Source organism: Nycticebus coucang, chromosome 4, assembly GCF_027406575.1.
Source record: "Nycticebus coucang isolate mNycCou1 chromosome 4, mNycCou1.pri, whole genome shotgun sequence".
In the NCBI taxonomy this organism is placed as follows: Eukaryota; Metazoa; Chordata; class Mammalia; order Primates; family Lorisidae; genus Nycticebus; species Nycticebus coucang.
In genome coordinates, this window is record NC_069783.1 from 5,718,689 (window position 1) to 5,738,405 (window position 19,717).

Consider the following 19,717-nt stretch of genomic DNA (forward strand, 5'->3'; position numbering starts at 1 on the left):
GCGATGAAGTCTCTCCTTGGTGTGTGTTTAAAGTAATTGTGTGCTTTTACAAATGATGATTGCTAAAGGAGCGTACACTGTAAAAACCCACAAAGCTGTCAACAATCAGTGAGTACACTTCAGACAGCCCTCTCAGTGGCAGCACGGAGGAGGACTGCGCCATCAGGAAAGGGACTCTTCTATTCTAAAGTGAAAGCAAATGTCTTAGGTACTCAGAGTCCCCAAACCAAATTATTCCAGAAGGAATAAATTCCCACACGTGGGCAGCCAGGGCGGCACTTCGGCCCTCATGGTGAGCCCCGAATGTGACCCAGTCAGGCTTCCAATGCCAGGAAGACCTAAGGGCTGAGTGGACCACAGCAGCGCTTCCAGACTGGGCCCTGTAAGCAGGCAGCAGTTCCCACAGCACCCACCCACCAGAGTGGCTCTTCTGTATGTGGAGTGTCAGGGGGGTTCCCTAGCCAGCCCAGCAGGTGACCGGGCAAACCCCAAGATACAGGCATATCTCTGTACGGAAGCAGCTCACACAAAAGGGGTGACAAGTTCCCCACTGAGGCCCTAGTCTGAGGACTTCAGGAGACACAGTGGTGTTAGGAAAACCAGGCAGGCTGCAGACAGGGGTCAAGGCAGGGCCCTGGACTAAGTGCTGGATCCAGCCCCAGAGGGGCAGGTGTCTGGCATTTCAGTGTTCCAGGGAAGTACAGAGCCTCATCAAACCCCTGGTTCCTAGCTGTCCATTCCATCCCAGATGCCCTGCAATCTGTTGCTGCCAGCTTACAGCTTATGAAGAGCTTGCATTATCCCCTTTCTAGCCTGTCCTTTCTCTATACCTAAAGCCCTCCCAACTCAGATCTAATCCTCCCAAGATATGCAGCCTTCTCCCAAATGTGCTCCTGCACCTAAGCTCCTGTACAAACACTCACTTCTTCAGGAGAAAGGCCCCACTGCCCTTCTCACCTGGACACATGCCAACCTTGGGCTCTCTCCCTCCCAGGGGACAGGGGTCAGGCTCAGGGGCTTGGAGACAGTGGAGGAGACTTGAGGGGCAGCCTGAGACCTTGGGTACTGTGGCTGGTCCTAGACAGCCACAAAGGGATGGGACAAACAGCTCAGTCTCAAGCCCCTGCTGGTTGGGGTCCTGCCGCACCCTCGGCACGAAGCCGCAGCGAGGTGGCGCTACCAGGGGAGGCATAATTACACAGGAAACCCCACGATACTCTTAGGATAAGTGCAGCAAGTCCAGTTCAGATGCTGTCAAAGGGGGCTTGAAAGATCAGAAAGATTTAAAAAATATATTTTTTTGTGGTTCATAAAAAATGCACATTTGGAGGATATTTAAAAAACAGTAAAACAAAATGAAAAAAAAATTACCCATAATTTTATTGCCTAGAAGTAACTGCTAATTTAGTCATGGCTTTCTAAGCCATGCTGTTTTTTGTTTGTTTGTTTGTTTGTTTGTTTTTTAATAAAAATGAGTTAATTAGCAATAGCTTTCTTTTTTTCTTTTTCTTTTTTTTGCAGTTTTTTTGGCTGGGGCTGGGTTTGAACATGCTACCTCCAGCGCCCTACTCCTTTGAGCCATAGGTGCCTCCCAATAGCTTTACTTTTTACATAATATCTTCTGAAGGTTTTTAAAGCCAATTAGCATTTTATGCTTTAATGCAGGCGTCCTCAAACTGCGGCCCGTGGGCCACATGAAGCGGTGTGAATTGTATTTGTTTCCGTTTTGTTTTTTACTTCAAAATAAGATATGTGCAGTGTGCATAGGAATTTGTTCATAGTTTTGTTTTTGTTTTTTTTAAACTATAGTCCGGCCCTCCAACGATCTGAGGGACAGTGAATTGGCCCCCTGTTTGAAAAGTTTGAGGATGCCTGCTTTAATGAGAACAGCCAGTTCTTAACATTTCACACTAATAGATGAGCAGACATTCAACGGCATTCAAACTGACCACAGTTAATTTGGGGGGAAAAAAAAAACTATTGGGGTTGGCCATTGAATTGTTTATTTATTTGTTTGTGAATATAAAACTATACCATGTTCTGGGAATTCACTTTATCTTTAAAGAATCTGTGTATATATGTAAATTGAAACAAAGCTTCTCTGTGCAAGCTCATTTTTGCAGATCTGGGAAATTGCCCAAAAGTTATTTTTCATTCATGGCTACCTCAACTTGTCCCTGAGCACCCCTTGGCAACAGATCTGAGTAGCCTGAGCTCTTTCAGCTCTCTCTAGGAGTTTGGGGATAAACAACTTTCAGAGAACTCCTCCCCACAAGGAGGGGGTTACTGAGATGTCAGAAAACCTCACGAATGGGTATACAACGTCAGAAAACCACACATATGTGTAAAATTGGTGCTGTTTGCTTTCATGAAGAATGTCTCATTGTTCCTCAAATGGTGATTCACACATCGTTGCTTTCACAAAGCCTAACAGACAGTAGGCATTCCAGTGCTGACTGAGTGGAACTAACCTGTCAGACCCAGGCTGTTGTACCTGAACACCACACACAGGAAGTCTTTTTTTTTTTTTTACAATATAAAAGAGTTTATTAATGAAAGTAAGCTCAAATGAATGGGGGTTTGGATAACATGACAAAGTAAAACTGGGGGGAGGGGATACAGTGAATTTGAGTAGAGGAACCTCTCCAGAGCCTCTTAAATCTTATTCTATGACAAATGACAGATAGCCTCTGTTCACTCTTCTTTTTTTTCTTTTCTTTTTCTTTTTTTTTTTTTTATTAAATCATAGCTGTGTACATTGATTTATTCATGGGGCATCTTAAATCAGAGAAATTTCTCTGGAGGCTGGAAGTCCAAGCTCAAGGTGCCAGCCAGTTCAGTTCCTGGTGAGGGCTATCTTCCTGGCTTACAGGCGGCCCTGCCTTGTCCCCGGGTCCTCATATGGTGGAGAAAGACAGAGTAAGACCTCTCTCTTGCTCTCACTTCTCCTTCTTGTATAAGGCCACAGTCCTATTGGACAAGGACTTCATTTCACCGTCATTACCTCCTTTATTTGGCGCAGGGCCATAATTTGGTCCACAGCATGGCCCTTCTTTAATGATGGTGAGGAATAATATAACTATAGACACGACCCACCTTTACCCATATGACAGCTTTACTGAAATGTGTAACACTGTGAGTAGTATGACTTGGGGACCTCTGGAAGGGTCCAGTGCTTTCAAAATTGCACTCATACACTGGGACAAATCCTGATGTGTCTTCATTGCAATTGAACTTGTGGTTTATCCCCCGAATTCCTGTAAAATTCAAAGACTTTTGGAAAATATCAAACATTCACCTTGTATTTATGAACTTGCCATGGGGATGGGTCAGGCCCACCTTTCTCCCAGGTACCAGCCAGGTGAGGGAAGAGCAGGGAACAGAAGGCCGACTTCAGCTATTTCCCACATATTTGCCTCCCGTAAGTTGGTGATATCTGGTAAGATCCTTGCAGCTTAATGGTTTAGTTCAGGAACAGATTGGTGCATATCCACCCTGTGACCAGCAGACCTGTGCTACATGCTTTGGGAAATACCAAAACTGAGGAGCTAGGGTTTCAACTTTGAGACATTGAGACAATTTAGGCCAACCGATAGCCACAAGTAACAGTTAAGTTATAGGCAAAACAGCAAAAGGAAAAGGCACAGATGGCTTGAGGTGAAGGAACCACCGCGTGTGATTAAGGGTAGGCTACTGAGTTTCACCAAAAACCTCTGCAGATTCTGTAAGGACTTGAGTAAATTACACAAAAGCCCAAGGCTGTATCTGGTAACTGATAACAGCTACTGGCGAGTTAACACTGTGTGAAAGACGTTCTCCACAACCTGAGGTAACTTAGGAAAAAATATACAAAACCACATGTTCTGGTTTAAAGGCCTGATAAAAATTGTCCTGAGCAGCAATAGAGATTATCTGGGATTTGGGGGAAATCATCGTAGAGAATGAGAGACATCAGATGACCATCCATTCACTAATTTACTCATTTACTATGCACCTATGAACTATCAGGTATTATATAGTAAGTGTTAAAAATATAAATATAATATCCAAGAGAATACTAATATCCAGCATCCATAGGAATGCAAATAAATAAAGAAGAAAAAAATAACCCCACTACAAAGAGGGTAAGCAACATTAGACATGTAAAAGAAAGTATACAAATGGCCAAAAAATATGTGACAAAATGCTTAACATCATTAATCCTCGAGGAAGTGAAGATTAAACCACAATAAGATACTACATTACCCCAGTCAGAATGGTGACTATTAGAAAGTCAAAAAACAAGAGATGTTGGCATGGATGTAGTGGGAATGGAAATTGGTACAGCCTCTAGGGAAATCAGTATGGAGATGTCTCAAAGAGCTAAAGTAGAACACCTACCATTTGACCTTACAATTCCAATACTGGGTATCCACCAAAGAAAAAGAAGTTATTGTATCAAAAAGACACCTGCACCTGAATGTTTATCACAGCACAATTCACAATTGTAAAGATATGGAATCAATCTGAGTGTCCATCAACTGAAGGGGGAATAAAAAAAAGCAACACATACACACACACACACACACACACACCATGGAATACTACTCAGCCATAACAATGAATGAAATGATGTCTTTTGCAGCAACTTGCATGGGACTGGAGGCCATTATCCTAAGTGAAGTATCTCAGGAATGGAAAACCACATACCACATGTTCTCACTGACAAGTGGAAGCTAAGAGAGGCGTGTGCATGGTCATACTGATCGGAGACTCACAAGAGGGCAGTGTGGGAGGGGAGTGAGGAACAAAAAATTGCCTATTGAGTACAATGTACATTATTTGGGCACGCACAGAAAACATGGCCAATTCTGGCCTTTAATTCTAAATCTTAATGGGAATATTGAGGTGAGCATTCTTCTGACGCTCAGATCTAACGAATACGGCTAGGCAGGACTTCCTAAAATCTCTCAGCTCTGCTTTATGAAGGACAACCCAATGTAGGTGTTCCTACCTCAGTGGCCTCAGATCTCAGAGACATACAAATGTGTGAAGTAACAGGATATGAAGCAACACGGAGCAGCAGGGCCCCGTATAAACCAGAAGACATCCTCCCTTACAAGCATTCAAGTTTCATAAAACATTGTGCTCCCTAAATAAAATACCTTGGAAGGTATGATTGCTTTTAAGTTGTCTGTCTTCAAATTCTAGTCTAAATGCCACCACGACAATCCCATGATTGACTTATTCAGCAATATCCCAGGCATTGGGTAGTGCCTGAGAACTGACACTTTCATCGTTATTCCTCAAAGGAACTCTCTGGGCATGTGAGAAGATTAGACTTCCTCACCCTCTTCCAGTTCAGTAGGGGCAGCTAGTTCTGGTCAATGCTGAACCCAAGGGATGCATCACCACTAAGCAGAAGCATTTCACGGCTGTACACGACTCAGCAGCATTTGGTTTTATTCCCAGTGAAGCCACAGGAAGCCTCATGTTGAGAGATCTGAGTCTGAAGACAGGGGCGACCTTGGTCACAGAAGCATGTAGTGAGGGTGACGTGGGAGAGGTCAAGGTGGTCCCAGCACACTGCATGCCTCAGACTATTCACACTTGGAGCTTACTGGTTACCATGGCTCAGATTAGCCTTCCCTGATCAAAATGCACCCTTACACACAATCTCAGATTTCCAAAGGTTGTTGACAGAGATACAGTTTCAATACAGGTTGAAGTATTTGGACTTCCTAGGCCTTTTCTGTCCTATTGACCCAGATTTACCTTCTCCTTGGAGGTGGGGCCACACTGATGGCATCACAGTGATGCTGGCCTCGGAGGGGATGAGCCATTGCTTCCCACCGGTCAGCACACAATTCTTTAGTTAGACCAGTACTTCTTTTTGGCTCTCCTTAAAGAAACAAGTGCATATGCATTACTGCTACTCAAAGCCAGTGTGAGTTGGTTTGCACTGGACCATGCTGCAGGAATGAACGAAGCCTGAAATCCAGATAGCTTAATACAAGCAGATGTCTGTTTTCCTACCACAAGGCAACCCAGATATTCAGGCAGACTTAATTTTGTGGTCCCAGGACCTCACTGTGATGGGGATGGGCATGTTAGAGGGTCGTGAAGGTCTTTGCATCACCTCAGCCCACAAGTGAGACTCCAGTCCAGCGTCCACAGATCAAAGTGAGTCACATGTCCTGGTCTGACTGCAAGAGGGCCGGATGATTGGAAAACACATGGAGATTCAGCAAGCATTAAATGTCTGACCACAATGCAGTCTGCCTACTGTCAGGCATCATTCTCTAAGAATTGAGAAAGTCCTTAAAACTTTTGCCAAGCCACAAGAGCCACATTCTATTGATTACTGTAAAAATGCAGCATAAGAAAAAGTGAAAAGACCTTCGAATCAGCTAAACTCCTTGAATGGTAGCACCATTTATACTGTGAGCTAGCAGCAATCTTTGCACTGGCATGACCTCTTTAAACCTCAGAGTTTCCATATGTGAAATGAATAGAGTAGATGAAACTTTCCTTCTGTTCTAAGCATCTATTTAGAATCCACAGCATTTGCATTTGAGCCACTTGGAAAAACTAGTCAGCAGAGAGCCACGGAAGACAATATTCATTAATTTCGTTCATTAAGTGCTTAGAAGTTGCCCCGCCAGTGTTGGGTAAAACAGCAAACAAGACTGAAAATAGCTCTACTTTGGGGGAGAATACCAGGAAAAAACCTTTTTTAAAATTAATATATTAAACTTTTCATCTACTGTCATCTTGTCATTTATTTTACCATCTTTGTATAGTACGTTTATTTCTATTATAACACTTGTTGCCTAAATTGTGATCATTCATGGGTCACCCCTCCGGCTCTTATACAGGGTGGACATAAAGTTTATGTGCAATTTAAATTTAAAGTCACAGGAAACTGGGGGAGTGGCCTGGAACAGATTCTCCCTCACAGTCCTAGGAGGGAGCCAATCTTGCCAATACCTGACTTCAGACTTTGAGTCTCCTGTGATGTAGTTAAGGGATGCCCAGGTAATTGTCAAAACGTTATTTCTGTGTGTATCTCGCAGAGTATTTCTGGAAGAGATTAGCATTTGAATCAGTAGACTGTGCAAAGAAGACCTGTCCTCATCTGCTTCTGTCCTCAGACATCAGAGCTCCTGGTTCTTGGGTCTTTGGACTCCAGGAGTGACACCAGCATGTGTTTCTCCATCTTCATTTCCACCCCTAAGTTCTCGCCTTTGGCCTTGTATTGAATCACACCACCAGTTTTCCTGGGTATCCTTGCAGACCGCAGATCATAGGATTTCTTAGCCTTCATAATCATGTGAGCCAATTGCCATAGTATTCCATCTATCTATCTATCTATCTATCTATCTATCTATCTATCTATCCATCCGTCCATCCTTTTGGTTCTCAGTCTCTGAAGAACCCTGTTTAATACACCTCCTGAACTGTTAGAACGTACACGTCTGTTGTTCAAGTCACCCAGTTGGTGGTGCTATACTCAACAGGCCTGGCCAACTACTACAGGGTAGACACAAAGTTCCACCTTGTATTAAATTTAAACCCCAGACTCCTCTGTGTCCCTAAGGAGAGAGAGGCGGAATGAGAACTGACGTTTAATTTTTTGCTTCTTTATAAATAAGAAATGGAATTTAAGTTACTATTAAAAATTAAAGAAATATAAATTGTCTGTATTTATAGGACATATGATTACAAACTCAAACAAACTCCATTGTTGTATATTTCTTTTTTTAATTTAAGACATGAGTAGCTTTTGGTTTGAAGAGAAGCCTCAGAATGCCTTCTGCTCTTCCAGCCTCTGGTCCATTTACTGTGGCACTGATTATCCAGCCACCTTCACACCAGCACAGGATGGGGCCACAGTAGGTAATCATAAAGACACCTGACTGGTGAGTCACACTGCCTTAGGCACAAATACTTAGCAGCGATGGGTTATCTCTAGGAAAGGGCTTCACATGACAGTTCTCTGGGGACTATGGGTCAGTCGTGATCTGGGAAGGGGGTCAGATGGGAAACTGACTAGGATGGGTGGAAATGATCTTGAGAGAGCCAGGCAGTGTTGTTGGAGAGAATCAGGACATTTGCTCAGAGGCAGAGCTTAGAGGAGAAGCTTTCAGTCATGATTTATTGAGTGCTTATTATGCTCAAGGCCCTAGGAGGAAATACCTAGAGAAAGGGCTACATTACTGTTCTGTAGAATCTGAGATCTCTGAATCAGAGAATGCATACCACAAACATGAAGTGTAGCAGATGCTGCAGTCAACAGAGACACGGATTAAATAGCACGCAAGTTCAGAGGTCAGAGATCTGAGAGATGGCAGCATGTCCAGCAGCCACCTGTGGGCTGGGGCTGTGTTCCATGTTCCTAGTACGAGTATATCCCCCAGATTCCTGTGAGTCCCCAAAGAGAGAGAGGCAGAGTATCAATGGTGGATTAAGAACTCTTCACGCATAAAATTGCATCTGAGGTGCCTTCTGCGAACTGTACTTTCAATGCCACTGTACCCTCTCCCAATCTCTCCAGCTGTGAGACACCCAGAGGATGGGAGTGAAGTCACACATGTCACCACATGAGCATCTATAAGTCTCAGCAAGGCCTGGGCTGGTTTTATGCCTTAATCTTCTTTCGTGGGCCCCAGTTGCTCTGCAGCCCCCCAACTTGATTTCTACACTGCTGTGTGTGATAGGAACACCTGCCTCTCAGCAGGGACCATGTTGCCATGGAGTCCACGCGTGATTTCCATTCCATGTGCACTCACGTCATCGTTCATTCATAAACAATGCTCACTGTTTACTTCCCTGGTACTCCCACCAGTACATGGGAAGTGTGAATGTATTTTCCACAAAGTGCTGGCCTTCACGCAGAACTGTTTTCTTTGCTACTGAGAGGTTGGAGTAACAAAGTGCTGTTGTTATGATCCTTCCTTTGTGCATTTTTCTTGAATAACAACATTTCTATCAAGAATTTGACTAAAATGAGACATCAGAAGACAAGTGCTTGTTCATATCCTTGAAGAGGAGAAATATTTACAAGAATGACTTCTCAATGCAGACGAGACAGATTTATTTTTTAAAGATGTGTGTGTAGCAGAGGGAGGCAAATTATTCTAAACTTCATGTTAGTTAACCATCTTCTGGCTTAATTCTTTGGGGAAATGAGACAAATTGCAGCTTAGGACTATGGAGTCATAGTTTTCCATTTATGTTAATTGACTTTTTTAGTCTCTCCCTGGAGCTCTATGACTGACACACACGCTGTTAACACTTGCATTTTCCAGATATGAAAATCAAAACACGAAGACATTCAGGTCACCTGGCCAGTAGGCCGTGGAGCTGGAATTCAGACCAGGCAGTGAGGACGGCATTGGTATTAAGGAAGATATTCTATTGGGTTCCCCTGCAATTCTGGAGAAAGAGAGTCTATACTTGAAGAGGGGGTAATTTCATACACGCCCATAGGTTTTGTTCATATGTGCATGTTTGACAGGCGTCATGTAACGCTTTTATAACTTCTAGCTATGTGGCAAGAAGATACAGGAATTCTACTTTGGAAGCTGGGTCTTAGATTCCAGCGGGCTGGAAGAAACCTTTTGAAAGAGAAAGGAATTGCTATGTCTGGATCCCAGATACACCTTATACTAGGACTATCCAGGTTGCCCCCTCTTCTGCATCCCTCAAAACATCCAGGTACTAGGATGAAAAGACATTCTTGTTAGAGATGGCAGAGGAAGGCTGTCACCCTTCACAGGGCAGAACATCTAAGTCAGACCGCAAGAAGACCCCAGGTCCCAGGCACCCAACTGCACTCTCTTTCCAGCATCGGCTGGTTTAGAAGGTCAGGTGGGGTCACCATTTGTTTTCTGGCATGCTGACACTTGTTCCCTCAGTGCGGGGGCTAGGGGGTCATCTTCTGGAGGTCGCTGAGACAGGAATCTCATTTTCATCCCCGCAAGCAGCGGCGGCCTCACCCTCCTCGCGGGGTGGGGGGATTGCGAGCTTTGCCGAAGGGCGGCGTCGGGCGGCAGGGGGCGCTGTGTGCGGGCGGGGCCGGCGGCTCAGCCTCGCGCGCGCCCGGAGCCTCAGTGCGCGCACGCGCACGCGCACGCGCCGCCCCGGCTCCCCCCACCGGCCTCGCGCCTGGGCCAGAGGGCGGGGAGGGAGGAGCGGGCGGCTGCCGCGCGGGCCGGGCGGGCTGCGCGGACGCGGAGAGCGCGGGCGACGGGTGGCGGGCACTCGGCTTCCCGCAGCCGGCACCGGGCGGAGCCGTCGGAGCCGCGCGCCGCGGCCGAGCGGGAGCCCCGGCCGCGCGGGATCAGGTAGGTGACGCGCGCGTCCCTTTGTGCTGGCATCGCCTCAGCCGGCCGCGGCGCTGGGAGGGCGGGAGGGGGCCGGTCGCAGTCGGCCTCGGGGTCCGCGTCCGGCCGCGTCCTGGGGCGTGAACCCTCCAGCCGCGCCGAGCGCTCCGCGCTGCTCCTGGCGGCCCCTCGGGGCCCGCGTCCCCGTCGCCGGGGCCACTTTTGGACCTCGCGTTTCCCTGCGCTCGCCTCCAGCCGGGGTCCGGCGGGCGAGTTGGACGCGGGGTCCTCCGTCGGGGAACACGCCGAGGGTTGGGAGCCTGGGGCCGGATACAAGGTCTCGGGAAGAACGAACGCGCACGGGGCGGCGAGGTAGCGGGGAAGTCAGCGCTGGCCGAGTCGGCGGGGCGCCGTGTCCTCCGCCCCGCACATCCCCGGCGCGCGGGGACCGCGGCCGCCCGCCCCGCCTGGCCTCGCCACCAGCCTGTCCTGGCGCCGGGTGCGCCGCCGCCGCCGCCCCGCGCGGGGAAGTTGCTGCAGGTCTCCGACCTCCCACCCCAGCAGTACCCCCCAGCTCCCCCGCACCATCCTTGGCTCCCTGCTATTTGGTCGCTTACGTAAGACTGGGGACTTCCCGGAGTTGGAAGAAGGGGTGATTTTTGTTAACCTAGTGATCTTCATAAGCTGGTCTCGGGATGGTAGCTCTAAAGTTCGTGTTCCTTCTCTCTCTCTCTTTTTCTGGTGAAATATAAAGGCATAATCATTGAACCCCCTGTCCTTGCCTTGTGGGAGGTCAAAAGCTGAGTAACAGGGAAGAGTTAGGCAAGCACTAGAAACTGTCCCCAGGGGGTCCCTGCTGCCCTGCGTGGGGGAGAAGGGTCTGGCCCTGCACTCCAGAGTGACTGGACATCTTGCACTTGGAAATAAAGGACTTTTCTGGAGTGGGGCCCGGGAGATGGAATAATAAGGACTTGTAACGGTGAATTGGGCTGAAGTGAGATTTATTTGGGGGCGGGGGTAAGACCAGACAGTGAGGTGGCATAGTCACCTGCTCTGGGGGGTGGGGAGTGCAGTTCACAGTAGGGCGAGGCAGGGAGAGGAGGGGAGGAGTCCAGGGGCTCTGTGATGGTGGCAGTGTTTGCTCAAAGCCTTCAGCTGGGGCAGGTCCAAGGTGATGGGAAGGGTCCCTGTCCAGAGGAGCTGCCCCAGGAAAGGAAAGGGGAGGGGCAAGGTGTGTGCCCTGGGAGTCCTGGTGGAATTCACCTCAGTGGTTCTGGAGGAGACGGGGCTTGTTAGTATTCTCCCCTCCAGTACTGAAATAGTGACCTGGTATTTGTACTTTCTTGGGCCTTTTTTATTTTTGTTTTTATGAATTTTGGAAGTTTGCAAAGGAGACATGACCAGAGAGGTCAGTTGGGGATAAATCATGAAATCTTTGAATTACAGGCCCCGATTTTGGGCTTGATCCTGTGTCACTGGGAACCATTGATGGTTTTGGAGGAGCACTCGTTATTGGAGTCCTGTTTCAGAGCAGCAACTGCGGAGTTGAGAGAAGGGAAGGCCTGGTGCAGGGGTGGGCTTCCACCTGGGTCACTTACCAAAGAGTTGCCTAAGAGTGAGAAAATATGTGCAAATTACTCAGCTTTAATGGGTGAAAATTTCCCAGATCCTGCACAATTTGCGTTTTGCAGTTCGTGTTTACAGAGGCCCCAATTCTGTATGTGCGCCTCTGGGTGCCTGTTTCAGGCACCCACAGGCGATGCCATGGGGGTTGAAAACTTGAAGGGCACTGTCAAGTAAGTGTTTTATAGGCAGGTTCCAGTGCCCTCGCTTGGCTAGTTGGCAGGCCGGGGGTCCAGGCTGTTACTGGAGCACAGTGTGTCCCTCGGGATCTGTGTGGTTGGGGACTTAGAGAGGACCTCACACACGGCTCAGAGACACTGCCCGGGCACAGGGTGAATGTGCCACTCCGCCCGTCGGTGGCTGGGCAGAGGTTGCGGCCACGTTGCTTGGCACTGAGAATGCTTTTCCCACAGTGGTTCATCACTCGCCACCACTGCCTTCTTTTGTCCACATTTCTCCTCTCTCCTGGGAGCCTTTCCCTCTGGTGGTGGAGATGGGGAAGGAAGTCTGTTGGTGCAGCCTGAGACTTGCATAACCAGGTGGGTCAGCACAGATGTGCCTGCTCCGCCCTTCACTCTGTGAGGACCTGGTAGCTGGGAGGGGGAGGTCAGCAACCCAGGCCATGCAGAGGCTTTCCCACTCTGTCTCTGTCTCTTCCACCTTTCTGCATCTGAAATAGAGGACGGAGCTGAGCCCTGCCCCTGGGAGCTGGGTGCTACTGAGCCCCCACATCCTTGCAGGGCGCTGTACCAGCAAGGAAGCCCTGGCTTCCTGGGTGTGGGACTTCAGCAGCAGCCTAGAGGCTGGGAATGGAGTGGAAGAGGCCGGTTGTTAGGAAGATGGCCTCTTCCTGTCACCCTGGGGAGTTTTCTACCTTTGAGATCCAGGAGTGAAGTTGAAGGTGCTGTTCTTTAAGTCTGGAGAAGTCATTTGAGGTGACTGTTCTGGGGCCAGTCACCTTTGTTTCTGCATTGCTGCTACATATGAGCACTTTTTCTTAATTAGAGGAAGAAATTAAATTTATGCGACTGTTCACATACCTGCTGGGTAACAGGGCTGAGGGACAGAACTTGTACAACTTCCCGACCCAGCTCTTTAACCCTGGGTCTAGTGTGTATGCCTCCCAGGACTGCCTCCATTCTTTCAGGATAAAATTGAGGTGGGGACTAAATGTTTTCTGAGATTCAGAAATAAAAATATACTGCTTAGGTGGTATTTTCTCGGAGAATCAGTATTTCAGGATTACTTATAGTGCAAACATTTTAAAGGATTATTCCTAAGAGAAAAGATACATCTTAACTTCAGAAGAGAGTGGCTTTTCTCAAAGATGATGTGTTGAGAAATGAGGGTGGTTCCTTGCTGATAAGACTCTCCATCTTCCCTCATTCCCTGAACAATCTAAAACCTGACTGGAATGTACTTCCTGGCTGTTCCCTAGGGGTGGGACAAGGGCTCCTCTCCAAGGAGCAGGTGTTCAAGCTGGATGCAACATTTACAGAAAACTGACGCTAAGGTGTGTGTTGGCCCCTTGTGCTTATCACTGGGGGCAGAGGAGATGTAGCTAATAGTCACTAAGCCTGCTCTTCAGGGCAGTTCTCACACAGCCCTGTAGTGCAGGTGTAGGTGACTGTCCCCAGCTGACAGAGAAGGAGGATGAAGCAGAGAGCAGTGATGTCTGTCCACGGTCACACACGTGGTAAATGTTGAAGCTGGCTTTGAACCCAGAGGCTTCAGAGGCTGACAGATTCCACGCCCTTGAGGTGGTCACAGTCTGGGGACATTACAATTTGTATTAACAATGGGTCTGGTGATGGTAGAGGTGTCCGCGCTGCAGAGGGATCCATAGGAGGGCTCCCCATTTAGCCCAGGGAGGTGGATGATACCAGACAGGCCCTTGAGGAATGGGTCCGAGTTAGCCAGGCAAATGTGAGGGCCAGGGCCACGTCGGGGCCTGGGTTGGGCAAGGAGCTTAGAACCACAGCACAGTGGTGCTGAGCTTCCTCGAGCTACTTTGCACCAGGGTGTCGTGAATGGAGAGCAGTGGTCTCTGAGAGCTGTTCAAAACAAGATTTCTGGGTGTAGCCTAGGGTCTTCCGGAAGGTCCCATCAGTGCATTTTCATTTTCTGTGCCACATGTCAGAGCCCCTCTCCCTGTCAGTAGTACTCCTCAGTCTCCTTCCCTTCTCCTCAGTCCCACTTGGTGGAAGAGAGCGAGTCAGGAACCCCTCAGGGGGCCACCTCTAGCAACCATTGTCTTTACGCTTCAGCAACATTGTTCTCCTGTCCCCAGTGACCTGCAGCACCCTGGGACCTGAGGTTGGGAACCTTCAGGCTAGACGGATGGGCTAACATGGGCTTTGGTGACTTTTGCTCAAGCAGCTGTGCAGGTAGAGACTTGCTGGAGTCAGAGGGAGGATTCCAGACCCCTAGAGTGGATGTGGACAGTGTCTTGCAGTGGGGTGTCTGTCTGTCCTGGGAGTGTGCACGTCCCTTACAGCATCGTCTTCCTAGGAACAGTTTTTAGGCTTCCCAAGAGCCACTTTTTGGCAATCCTTTGGACTAGGCACAGGTGGCATTTGGTTGGTGGCATTTAAGGTCCTCTGGAGACAGGAACTGCTGTGCAGATTGTGTCAAACTAGAATGTCTCTCAGATGTCCGCTGACTGCTGGTCATGCAAACCGCTGGGCCCCAACCTTCCATAGTACGTGTTGGGATCCAGAACCCTTTGCTGGCCCGTGCCCTGCTGGGCTGCAGGAGTCGGCTCACTTACCCCCCACCACTACCTGGTGTGCAGGCAGCGTGTTCCAGAACAGACCCTCGGGTCTCCACACCATTTGCTGCTCCCCGTGTGGCTTGTGAGTGGTGGGGAGTGTTCCACTTCACAGAAATGCACAGATCTCTGGGTTCGGGGGGCTCTTTTTTCTCAGGTTCAGACACTCAGACAGGTATGTGCCGAAGCTGCCATCAATGTGAGCATTTTTAACTTTCTGGGGCTGTTGTCTTGATTCTGCCTGTGTCTGCAGCTCTTCCCTGCTCAGATACCTCCTGCAACTTCTGTTACTCTAGAAACTTGTGTGCCCCTGGGTTGAGTGTTTACCTGGCTCCAACCTGTCTTTTCAGGGCTGATCACTGAAACACTACAGACTTTTTATGCCCTGGGATTCTCTCCCACTCTCCAGGTGCCATATTTCCAATTATCTGTGAAGGCCCAGCACAAATGCTGCCTTTTTATTTGAGCTATAAGATAATTGATGTGGGTGACCACAGAGAGCCCTCACCTGACAATGGTGCTTTACAGATGAGACGGAGTCCCAGACCCAGGCCCCGCCAGCCCGTCACGCACAGATTCTTGTGTTCTTCCTTCTTTGCTCAGGCAAAAGTATTTTTCTCTCTCAGGTGCTTCCATAGCAACTTTTTTTTTTTTTTTTTCCAGAACCTGTCATTGTAGTTAAATCTCTGTAATCTAATTTTAGTGATTGATGTAACTGTCTTATTTCCTCTATTAAATTATAAGCTTTGCAAAGGTAGGAACTTACTGATTTTTGCCTTCCTTCAGTGTGTATCATGCTCGTTCTGAATGAATTTTTGTTAAGTGGTTGACTGTAAGATAAAGGAAACTGGTTCAAGAGGGAAGCTTGGAGCAGATAATGAGTGAAAAAGTTGGAATTCTGTACTCCAGCAGGATGCAGATTCTGTCTTTGGAAGATCGAGTCCCAGAGAAGCACCACACGGAAGTGTGAGAAGTCAGTGGGAAGATCAGCTTGGGTTCCCGAGTGAGGCACTGGGAGCAGCCCGGGGGCCTGGAATTCCAAGAGGGAGCACCGGAGAATCCTGGCTGTGTGCACAACCTGTAGGCGAGTTCCAGCCTCCAGTAGACCCCGTGGGGGCACGTGGGCTGAGGCACTTTGTGTCACAAGTGACCCAGGAGACGGACCCCTATGGCCTGGGATATCTGTAATCTAGGGACAGGAGACACGTGGCCAGGGGGCAGTGAGGACCACATGTTGGGGAGGTCTGGGGAGGACATGCCCTGTGGATGCTGGAGCGGGTATGGGTGGACTTAGCAGTTGGAGCTGGTGCAGAACAGGCCCAGGCCCAGGTCAGGCTGTGCTTGCCCAGAGGAGGTTGGGGGTACTGGGCTGGATAACAAGGTGGGCTTCTTTGCCCTGATGAGTTGGTGTCCCAGGGAAAAGGCCAGACTTTCTGGGAAGAGCATTTTCCAGGTAAAGGGTGAGCCCTGGACACTCCCGTGGCTCTTCCCTGTAGGAGCTGAGTGAGGAAACACGCCACCACCTGTGCTGTGAAGTGCGCGCCCCCTGCGTTCTCTGGCTCCGAGCAGATGCAGAGCATGCCACATTCCTGCGGCCACACTCCTGTGGCCTCCTGCCGTTCACGGTGCCAGTCCTGCATTCACAGAGGTGATGCTGGGTGTGTACTCTGGGGACTCTACATGGCAGAGACCCTGGGGCCTGGCTCTTTGTTAGGTGATGGCTCTTTGTTAGGGACCTCTATAGCAGATGGTCCCTGGATTGATTTTCTCGACAGCCCTGATTGTGAGAGTGCCACCTGGCACCTCTTGATCGCATCTGTGCTGGAACGCTGTAGTTGAGGACTAGAAGAGAGAAGGAGCTTCCAGAAGACTTGTAGAGTTGGTGCTTCAGGATCTGAAATTTGCTAGCTAAGGAATATGTGTTCCTCCTAGTCACATGGCCGGAGGAGGACAAATATTCCCCCATGTGGACGGACCAGAGCTGTGGACGGAGATTAGAGCTCCCCCTCTCTCATTACGTCTCAGTGAGGCACTGGCCTTGGGCTGGTCGAGGGAGGCTGGCAGAGAGCAGGACATGGCCAGATGTTGCAGGAGAAAGGAGAAAAAAATTCTCTTTGTGTCTTCCCTTTTGTGACCCTAAGACACCTTCCATGCTCCAGTGCACACTCACCCTGTCCTCCCAGAACTGCTCCCAGCCACCTTCCTCACATCCCTCCTGCCTGGCGTGTCAGGGCAGGAGTGGCCACTTGTGAGACTAGGAAACTCTGTTTATCTTAGGACAGAAGTGGGCAGGAAACTCAGAACATGATGTGGGCAAACCGTAGGGAAGGCACCAGGGCTGGGGAGGTGCTGGTAGGAGCATCTCTGCCCAGGCTCTGCCTCCATCTGCCTGTGCCTGTCTCCCCCTCTCTGTCCCTGCGTCTGGGTCTCTCTCTTCTCAGAAGGCCACTGGTTGTATTGGATTAAGGCCTACCTTATTCATGTCATCTTCACTTGATCGCAAAGGCCACAGTCACATGTACCAGGGGTTAGGGGTTCAGCATAGCCTTCTGGGGACACAATTCAACCCAATACATACGTACATAGTATATGTATATAATATGTGTATTATAGACATGTTATATGTATATAAATAAAATACTGAGATACTGAGATACCTGTATATATCTCAGTGACTATGTTTGTATAGATTAGTATATGCTTAGCTGGCAGCAGAACACTTATTAACAAGGACTTAAACAGGTTTCTATTTTCTCCATAGCAAGGCATTGAAGGTAAGCGGTCACCAACCCTGGGATGTCATGAGGGCCCGGGTTTTCCTCTTCCTGCCCCACCATCCTTAGTCTGCTCTCCTGTGTCCTCACGCTGACTGCCCCTGGCCCAAGCACGGCCATGGCTGTGCATACAGGCTACATCTGTGTTTAAGGCAGTGCGTGGGGGCGGGGGAGTGGGTGTCAGCTGCCTGTGGTCCTTTTTATTAGGAAGAAACTGCAGCCCTTTTGTTTGAGTGCCTGGGGCGGGAGCTGGGCTGCAGGGCAGGTCCAAGAGGAAGAGAAGGTGGGAAAGTGAGAGCTGCTGAGTGGGGAGGAGGTCTTTGACAATCAGATAGAAAAACCGCCTTGTGGCACCCTTGGCCATGCTGAGCTGTGATAAACTGCCTCCCCCTCCCTGTGACCTGCTCTTCCTAGAGCAGCAGGAGCCCACAGCCGCGAGGTCCCAGCCAGTGTGCACGCGGCTTAGACGTTGCTGGCACAGTGCTGAGCACACCTGTGCCTCCTAAGTGGGCACAGCGCAGCTGCAGCAGGGGCCAAGACATGACGGTCCTGCCCTGTTCCCTGCTGTGTCTGCAGCACCTGGCTCAAAGCCTTCACAGAGTAGGTGGCCATTAGATGTCCCTTGAACTGAATCCCTGACTGCTTCCTTGAAAGGCATTTGAGTTCAGAAACAATCACATTCATTCATTGTAATATTCACAGATGTCCTACTATTGGTTTATGTATTTACATTTTTATTATTACTCAGTGTTCAGTTATCCATTCATTTGGCAAGCACTGCTTGGTTCTCGGGATTCACAGGCACACTGAGGACCTTGCAGTGAAGGTGGGGTGTAGGGAGGTCAGGGTAGGGGCGGAGGAGGCCTGCTGGGAAGGAGGTGGGGATGAAGGCCGTCTCTGGTGTCCTGTAGGGACAGTAGGGCAGGTGTTCATCTTGTACACTTCCGGAATTCCATCAATTGCACTTCTACCGTGAAAACAACCAGCGGGAGCCCTCAGGCCTCTGCATCCTTGGCCTTCCGACTTATTTCTCTCCTGTTGAGGAAGAGCTGACTTGTAAGGTGCAGAGCATTTTGTGTGCTGAATAAATAAATGTGGAGTCTCTGCCTTAGGCCAGGTCTGTGCTGTCCTGTGGACAAATGTGGATAAGACTCAGAAGGATGTGTTTTCATTTCCTCCTGAAAGGAACGCAAGATTCCTGCCTGCAGATCAGCCAAAGGGAGTGTTTCTTATCTGTTAATGCTTTAATCACCCCAGGGATTCTCCTTCCCTCTAGCCCTTAGCTCTGCTTCCTTGAAAGTGACCTTGTTTTCTCTCAGTCCCTGGCCATGTGCAGCAGTCCAACCATTCCCTGGGTGGACCAGCTCAAGTGTGCCAACCAGGCACTGGCTGAGGCCTTGAGGTGTGTCCTACCAGCCTGGCAGATAAGGGCTGTCTGTTTTCTCTGGGCGCACAGGCCTATGCGCCCTATGCCCTGTGCAGCTGGGCAAATAAAGGCAGGTGAGCAGAAGGTAGTGTGGACCTGGGGCTGGGTTGACCCCTGGGCAGCCACTGGCCCTGTGGGACCCTGGAGCCCTTGACCTCTGGCCAGTCCCAAGTGAGGTGTTCTGTCAGTGGGTTTCCAGTGTGAAAAACAGATGTAAAGCATCCAATAACAAGTTTTATAAGTATATGGATTAATGTTAAGATGACTATATCATGGCTTTATTAGGTTAAATAAAATCTGTTGCTAAAATTACTTTCCCATGCTTTTTTTTGTTTGTTTGTTTAAGTGGCTACCAGAAAATGTAAAGTTAGGTATGCAGCTTGTATCTCACTGTCCTGAGCCTTTGTGGTGCTGATGTGGAGGGCCGGGGAAGTGTGTTTCCTTCCATAGGACTGGCCTTTTGGCCAGCTCTGACCTTTCTAGAGAGCTGCCCTGCCCCAGGATTGAGGTCCCAGCCCTGAGGGCATCCCTGGCCGGTGTCCCAGGCCTGGCTATGCCATCTCACTGTCACCAGACACCTCTCCTTTAGTTGCGGATGCTCCCAATCTCCTGGGCCCCCTCTCCACTTAGCAGATTCCGTCCCCCCTCTTCTCCGTAGCCTGTGATATTCAGACTCAGTCATTCAATCTACTCAACTCCATTTAGTATACAGATTCGAAAGTTTTTGACCTTTCTTTTAAAAAATATGTAAAAGGAGGATTTGGGTTAGGTGAACTTATTATTTTTCCTTAAAAATCTCCTTGACTGTTGGAATCTG

General features: G+C 49.0%; 1 protein-coding gene across 6 annotated transcripts in view; it reads left to right on the forward strand.

Moving 5' to 3' along the window:
• The first annotated feature begins 10,153 nt into the window (after positions 1-10,153).
• Positions 10,154-19,717, forward strand: part of RNF144A (ring finger protein 144A) — a 105,885-nt gene continuing 96,321 nt past the window's right edge. For 5 of the 6 annotated variants that reach the window (XM_053588405.1, XM_053588404.1, XM_053588403.1 and 2 more), the window contains exon 1: positions 10,154-10,328. The gene's annotated coding sequence lies outside the window, so the exon portion shown is untranslated. Of the gene's footprint in view, positions 10,329-11,957; positions 12,470-19,717 lie in introns of those variants that run through there. The other variant, XM_053588408.1, reaches the window with a different exon arrangement.